Raw genomic sequence first — 8496 nt, 5'->3', positions numbered from 1 at the left:
GAGCAATTAAAATTAGGTTTTTTTCAAACCACTGCCACAAATTCTTGTTGAACAAGACTAGAGTTTTGCAAGTCGGTTCGGGTGTTAGGACATGCTACTTTGTGCATGAACACAAGGTCAATTTTTATCCAGACAGATGTTACAGAGAGGATTATATTAGACTTATGAGAAACTCACAGATGGTAATTCAGCAATTCCAGTGAGAATCAGAAGTTCCCTAGCACTATACACTAAGTGACTGTATGTAAAATGCCTAATTAAAACAGTTTGGAAATTCCCAAAATGAATGTCATGAGTGCTTAGAATAGGCTAAGCGTATTCTGTACCGAGGGCTATGAATTTGACCATTTAATTTGTAGTCCACACCAAATATGGGACGAGTTGGACAATTGAGAGCCTGTGTTTGAAAATGATACTTGGTGCAACAAAAGAGCACTCTTTTACCTTCCCCAAACTACTTGAATGGTTCCTCTATGAGCATAGACATTATGGAAAAAAATCAGAGCAATATAGCAATATTCTAGGCTTCGAAGACCCTTACACCTTGAAAAAAAGGGAGATAGACATCACACACCCAGATGTCTGACTTAGTCATCGCTGTAGGAGAACAATTGCTACCCAAACTGCACTGAACGTGTACCACTGTCAGGTCTTGTCACAAAATCGCCAATCCATGTACCCGTCATGGTTATGTAAGGACAGCGCAGTGGCCACTCAAAAAACCGTACATTACCGCCTCAAGGAAGAAGATTGGTTCGGTCCCTAAAGCATAAGAAACTTCCCAAAAGGTGGGTACTTTCGGTCTTTGAGAAAATTCAAACCTCCAATCCCCAGGAACCAGACAGAAACAGAAGGACCTTGTCGAAGATGCTGAGAACGTGGAAAAGGTACAAAAGTATCTGTATCCAAAGTAAAACAATCCTATATCGACATAACCTGAAAGGGGCCGCTCAACAAGAAGAAGAAGCCACTGCTCCAAAAACCTCCATAAAAAAGCCAGACTATGGTTTGCAACTGCACATGGGGACAAAGATCATACTTTTTGAGGAAATGTCCTCTGGTCTGATGAAACAAATATTGAATTGGTTGTACTCTTGGATTGATAGAGAACATAACTGGCCATGATGACCATCGTTAGATGTGAGGAAAAAGAGGGTAGGCTTGCAAGCCTTAGAACACCTTCCCAACCTTGAAGCACAGGGGTGGCAGCATCATGTGTGGGGGGTCTTTGCTGCAGGAGGGATGGTACACTTCACAAAATAGATAGCATTATGAGAAAGGAAAATTATGTGATATATTGAAGCGAAATCTCAACAGATCAGCAAGGAAGTTAAAGCTTGGTTGCAAATGGGTCTTCCAAATGGGCACAATGACCCCAGCATACTTCCAAAGTTGTGCAAAATGGCGATGCTTAAGGACAAACAAAGTCAATGTATTGGAGTGGCCATCCCAAAGCCCTGGCCTCAATCCTATTAAAACATTGTGGGCAGTACTGAAAAAGCATGTGCGAGCAAGGAGGCCTACAAACCTGACTCAGTTACACAAAGCTCTGTCAGGAGGTATGGGCCAAAATTCATCCAACTTATTTGGGAAGCGTGTGGAACGGTACCCAAAACATTAAACAATTTAAAGCACTGCTACCAAATGTTAATTGAGTGTATGTCAACTACTGACCCACTGGAATATGATGAAAGAAATTAAAGCTGAAATAAATCAATTCTCTTTACTATTATTCTGACATTTCACATTCTTCAAATAAAGTGGTGATCCTAGCTGACCTAAAACAGGGAATATTTACTGGGATTAACTGTCAGCAATTATTGTGAAAAACTGAGTTTAAATGTATTTGGCTAAGGTGATGTAAAACTTCCGACTTCAACTGTATATTCACATGCGCGCCCGCACACATAGCCTAGTTTCAGCGGAATATAATCTGCAGGCAGCAAGAGTGTAGCTCTCATCTGGTTTTGGCATGGAGCAGCTCACAGAAGAATGACATTGGTATCCAGTAGGGTAGGAAAGACTTTCAACTTATGATATCTGCCAGTAAATGCTAACTAAAGCAACAATGGGTATGCCAAACCAGGTATTTGAAAAAGTTTAGTCCGAAGTGTTGGTTAGTAGGCTATTTGTGATGCGCAATTGCCATCATGCACTGTTTGCATCAGAGGCGTAGACATGAGATTGGCCTGGGTGGACACAGTCCCACCCACTGGGGAGCCAGGCCCTGACAGGCCCACCCAATCACATTGATGTGGTTTAAACATTGTTGTGGACTTAGACCATTAATGTGTATTTTTTCCTTTTTAAAAAAAAGTACATTTCTGACCCAATGGGAATGTGATGAAATAAAAAAGCTGAAATAAATCATTCTCTCTACTTATTATTCTGACATTTTCACATTCTTAAAATAAAGTGGGTGATCCTAACTGATCTAAGACAGGGAATTTTTACTAGGATAAAATGTCAGGAATTGTGAAAAACTGAGTTTAAATGTATTTGGCTAAGGTTTATGTAAACCTCCGACTTCAACTGTAATCTTTGTCTTACCCATTCACCCCAGACTGGCACACATACACAATACATGTCTCATTTGTCTCAATGCTTAAAAATCCTTCTTTAACCTGTCTCCTCCCTTCATCTACACCGATTGAAGTGGATTTAACAAGTGACATCAATAAGGGATCCTAGAGTTCACCTGGTCAGTCTGTCATGGAAAGAGCAGGTGTTCGTAATGTTTTTTATACTAGTGTATTGGCTGTGTCCATGGGGCCTTGTTCTCGCTATCATGCATTTGTGTTTGTGTATGCCCATATTTTGCTTCAGCTGTGATAATGACTGGTCTTTTCCTCTGTAGTGCTGCCCACCTGCTCTCCACTGGACTTCCACTGTGACAACGGGAAGTGTATCCGCCGCTCCTGGGTGTGTGACGGGGACAACGACTGTGAGGATGACTCCGACGAGCAGGACTGTCGTAAGTCTCACACACACACACAGAAACACGCACGCACAATTTCTGTGAATAGCAAAGTAATATCTCYTCTAAAAAAACACGACAAATCAACAGATTTATCAAGTGCCATGTTCCTGGAGAGCCACAGTATGGTGTTGAGGGTTTTTTATTCTATCCCATCTGATTCTACTAATAACAGTTTCAAACGGTTCCACCAACGTGTTTATTCATGTACAACATAGCAGAGGTCAAAGCACATGACTTCTGCAGTGTGCGTGCGTGCGTGCGTGCACTGGGCAAAAAGGGTCAATATCAGGGGGTATCTTTATCTGTATATTTCCGGATATCAGACATTTTATTAGATATAAGGAGTAGACATGCTCCAGATACACGTCCTTAATTTCATAAATGGCGCTAGGATATTATTCGTAATGGGACAGTTTCTACATGCATCCAATCRGGACCTCAGAAATCTCCCTGCTACCATGTGAGTGCAGGGAGATATCTGGGGTGAGATATTTTTAAGACACGCACCTGATGCARGTTGTGGTAAACCGTGGGGTGTTGGGTTGAGCGTGCAGAGGTTAACACAGAGACAGYGAYGTTTTAGTTCGCAAACACAACTTTACTAGGCCGTAAAATAAACATAGCAAAGAGAATCACATACAGTTGATGTCAGAAGTTTACATTACACCTGTTGTCATTTCACAGTTCCTGACATTAATCTTAGTAAACAATTCCCTGTCTTAGGTCAGTTAGGATCACCACTTTATTTTAAGAATGTAAAATGTCAAGAATAATAGTAGATGGAGAATGATAATTTCAGCTTTTATTTCTTCATCACATTCCCAGGGGAGTCAGAAGTTTACATACCCTCAATTAGTATTTTATAGCATTGCCTTTAAATTGTTTAACTTCTCTAGGATAGGGGGCAGCATTTTCACATTTGGATGAAAAGCATACCCAAATTCAACTGGAAGCTACTCATTCCGCAAGAAGATAAGATATGCATATTATTAGTAGATTTGGAAGTAAAAACACTCGGAAGTTTCTAAAACTGTTTGAATCATGTCTGTGAGTATAACAGAACTTATTTAGCAGGCGAAACCCCGAGGACAAACAATACAGATTTTATTTTTTTGAGGTCACTCTCTTTTCAATGGGTTCATTGGAATCCAGATTTCTAATTGACCTTCTTGCAGTTTCCTACGCTTCCACTGGATGTCAACAGTCTTTAGAAATTGTTTGAGGTTTTTCCTTTGTGTAATGAAGAAGTACGGCCATCTTGAACGAGGCAGGGTCCTGAAGTGTACTGTTTGTAGAGGCGCGTGAACCAGAAAGCTAGCTAACAGTTTGTTTTAATCTGTATTGAACACAGATCATCCCGTCTTCAATTTTATCGATTATTTACGTAAAAAAATACCTAAAGTTGTATTACAAAAGTAGTTTGAAATGTTTTTTGCAAAGTTTACAGGTAACTTTGAGATATTTTGTAGTCACGTTGCACAAGTTGAACCCAGTGTTTTTCTGATCAAACGCCGCCAAATAAATGGACATTTTGGATATATATCGACAGAAATAATCGAACAAAAGCCATTTGCGATGTTTTATGGACATATTGGAGTGCCAAACAACAGAAGCTCGTCAAAGGTAAGCATGAATTAATATTTTTATTCTGCGTTTTGTGTCGCGCCTGCAGGGTTGAAATATGCTTCTCTTGTCTTTGTTTACTCTGTGCTATCCTCAGATAACAGCATCGTTTGCTTTCGCCGAAAAGCCTATTTAAATTCTACACGTTGGCTTTACTTTGGTATCTTTCATGTGTGAATTTAATAAAAGTTAGATTTTATAGTCATTTATTTGAATGTCGGCGCTCTGCATATTTCTCTGCTTTTGGCCAAGTGATACAGTAGCGTCCCACCTAAACTCAGATTTCTGGATATAAATATGACTTTACCAAACAAAACATACATGTATTGTGTTAACATTGAAGTCCTATGAGTGTCATCTGATGATGATCATCAAAGGTTAGTGATTCATTTTATCTTTATTTCTGCTTTTTGTTACTCCTCTCTTTGCTGGAAAAATAGCTGTGTTTTCTGTACTTGGCTCTGACCTAACATAATGTTTGGTGTGCTTTCGTCGTAAAGCCTATTTGAATTCTGACATGTTGGCTGGATTCACAACAAGGGTAGCTTGAATTGGTATCTTTCATTGTGGGATTTCATGAAAGTTTGATTTTTATAGTAATTTATTTGAATCTGGCCTCCTGCAATTTTACTGGCTTTTGGCCAATGGGACGTTAACTTCTATGGATATGTGGACGCTAACTTGGGGTCAAATGTGTAAGGTATCCTTCCACAAGCTTCCCACAATAATTGGCGTGAATTTTGGCCTATTCCTCCCGACAAGGCTGGTATAACTGAGTCAGGTTTGTAGGGCCTCCTTGCGCTTTATCATTTCTGCCCACAAAATGTCTATGGATTGAGGTCAGGGCTTTGTGATGGTCACTCCAATACCTTGACTTATTGTCCTTAAGCTATTTTGCCACAACTTTGGAAGTATGCTTGCGGTCAATGTCGATTTGGAAGATCCATTTGCGACCAATGTTTAACTTCCCGCTGATTCTTGAGATTTTGCTTCAATTATATCCACATGATTTTCAATTCCTCATGAGGCCATCTATTTGGTGAAGTGCACCAGTCCCTCCTGCAGCAAAAGCACCCCCACAACATGATGGCTGCCACCCTGTGCTTCAAGGTGGGATGGTGTTCTTCCGTCTTGCAAGCTTCCCCCTTACCTCCAAACATAAAGCTGGTCATTATGGCCAAACAGTCGATTTTTGTTTCATCAGACCAGAGCACATTTCTCCAAAAAGTACAACTTTGTCCAATGTGACAAGTTGCAAAACCGTACAGTCTGGCTTTTTTAAACAAACCTATAGTTTTGGCAAGTCAGGCTTAGAACATCTAGCTTTGTGCATGACACGATTACAATTTTCTCCAATCACAATTTGCTTACATGACAGATCTTATAATTTCACTGCTGATCACAATGTCCAGTGGCGTCCAGAGTTTACATACACTTAAGGTTGGACTGCGGCCTTAATTAAACAGCTTTGGAAAATTCCAGGAAAATGAATGTCATGGCTATAGAAGCTTCTGATAGCCTAATTGAAATCATTTGACCTCCACAAGTCTGGTTCATCCTTGGACCCAATTACAAATGCCTGAACGGGTACCACGTCATCTGTACAAACAATGAGTACGCAAGTATAAACACCCATGGGAACACGCAACCGTTTCCATACTGCTCAGAAGGAGATGCGTTCTGTCTCCTAAGCATGAACGTACTTGGTGTGAAAAGTGCAAAACAATCCCAGAACAACAGCAAATGACCCTTGTGTTTGAAGATGCTGGAGCGAAAAAAGGCTACAAAAGTATCTATATCCACAGTAAAACGAGTCCTATATCGATTATTAACCTGAAAGTCCCGCTCAGCAAGGAAGAAGCCACTGCCTTCCAAAAACCGCCATACAAAAAGCCAGACTACGTGTTTGTCCAACTGCACATGGGGAACCAAAATATCTACTTTTTGGGAGAAATGTCTTCTGGGTTTTGATGAAACAAAGTATGAACTGTTTGTTCAATGATGACCATTCGTTATGTTTGGAGGAAAAAGGGGGGAGGCTTGCAAGCCTTTAGAACACCTTCCCAACCTGAAGCACAGGGGTGGCAGCATCATGTTGTGGGGGTGCTTTGCTGCAGGAGGGACTGGTACACTTCACAAAATAGATGGCATCATGAGAGAAAGGAAAATCATGTGGATATAATGAAGCAACATCTCAAGACATCCAGTCAGGAGGTTAAAGCTTGGTCGCAAATGGATCTTCCAAATCGACATTGACCCCAGGCATACTTCCAAAGTTGTGGCAAAATGGTTTAAATTAAGGACAACAAAGTCAAGGTTTTGGAGTGGCCATCACAAAGCACTGACCTCAATCCTATAGAAATGATGTGGGCAGAACTGAAAAAAGTTGTGCAAGCAAGGAGGCCTACAAACCTGACTCAGTTACACCAGCTCTGTCAGGAGCTGAAAATGGCCAAAATTCACCCAACTTATTGTGGGAAGCTTGTGGAAGGCAAGCTGAAATGTTTGACCCAAGTTAAACAATTTAAAGGCAATGCTACCAAATACCAATTGAGTGTATGTAAACTTCTTCTATTATTCTGACATTTCACATTCTTAAAATTAAGTGGTGATCCTACCTGACCTAAGACAGGGCATTTTTATGAGGATTAAATGTCAGGAATTGTAAAAAACTGAGTTTAAATGTTTTTGGCTAAGGTGTATGTAAACTTCCGACTTCAATTGTATCTTACATTACTCATCTCATATATTTATACTGTCATTGCTCATCCATATATTTATATGTACATTACCGGTTAAAAGTTTTGGGACACCTACACATTTAAGGGTTTTTCTTTATTTTTAGTACTTTGTACATTGTAGAACAATAGCCACCCGTTGCCTTGATTTCAGCTTTGCACACTCTTGGCATTTTCTCAGCCAGCTTCATGAGGTAGTCACCTGGAATGCATTTCAAATAACAGGTGTGCCTTCTTAAAAGTTCATTTGTGGAATTTCTTTCCCTCTAAATACGTTTGAGACAATTAGTTGTGTTGTGAAAAGGTATGGGGTATACAGAAGATAGCCCTATATGGTAAAAGACCAAGTCCATATTATGGCAACAAAAGCTCAAATAAGCAAAGAGAAACGACAGTCCATCATTACTTTAAGACATGAAGGTCAGTCAATACGGAACATTTCTAGAACTTTGAARGTTTCTTCAAGTGCAGTCGCAAAAACCATCAAGCACTATGATGAAACTTGCTCTCATAAGGACCACCACAGGATTGGAAGACCCAGAGTTACCTCTGCTGCAGAGGACAAGTTCATTATAGTTACCAACCTCAGAAATTGCAGCCCAAATGAAGGCTTCACAGAGTTCAAGTAACAGACACATCTCAACATCAACTGTTCAGAGGAGACTTTGTGAATCAGGCCTTCATGGTCAAATTGCTGCAAAGAAACCACTACTAAAAGACACCAATAAMAAGAAGAGACTTGCTTGGGCCAAGAAACACAAGTAATGGGCACTAGACCGGTGGAAATATGTCCTTTGGTCCAAATTGGAGATTTTTGGTTCCAACCAAAAATGATGTGGGGGTGCTTTGCTGGTGACACTGTCTTTGATTTATTTAGAATTCAAGGCACACTTAACCAGCATTGCTACCACAGCATTCTGCAGCGATAACGATCATCCCATGGCTTTTTGTGTGCTTAGTGGGACTATCATGGTTTATCAACAGGACAATGACTCAACATACCTCCAGGCTCGTGTCAGGGTATATTACCAAGAGGAGAGTGATTGTAGTGCTGTTCAGATGTGGCCTCTCACAATCGCCCGACTCAACCTTAATTCAGGGATGGTTTGGGATGATGTTGGGACCACAGATGTGTGTTGTGTGTGTGTCGTGTGT

The 8496-nt window shown here is 40.4% G+C and overlaps 1 pseudogene; it reads left to right on the top strand.

Annotated features, from left to right (window-relative positions):
- LOC112080727 (low-density lipoprotein receptor-related protein 4-like) overlaps positions 1-8496 on the top strand; it is a 145629-nt pseudogene that overhangs the window by 86583 nt on the left and 50550 nt on the right.

The sequence above is a fragment of the Salvelinus sp. IW2-2015 genome, unplaced genomic scaffold (genome assembly GCF_002910315.2).
Source record: "Salvelinus sp. IW2-2015 unplaced genomic scaffold, ASM291031v2 Un_scaffold16461, whole genome shotgun sequence".
NCBI classification, from domain to species: Eukaryota; Metazoa; Chordata; class Actinopteri; order Salmoniformes; family Salmonidae; genus Salvelinus; species Salvelinus sp. IW2-2015.
This window is presented reverse-complemented; position numbering and strand designations above follow the sequence as displayed.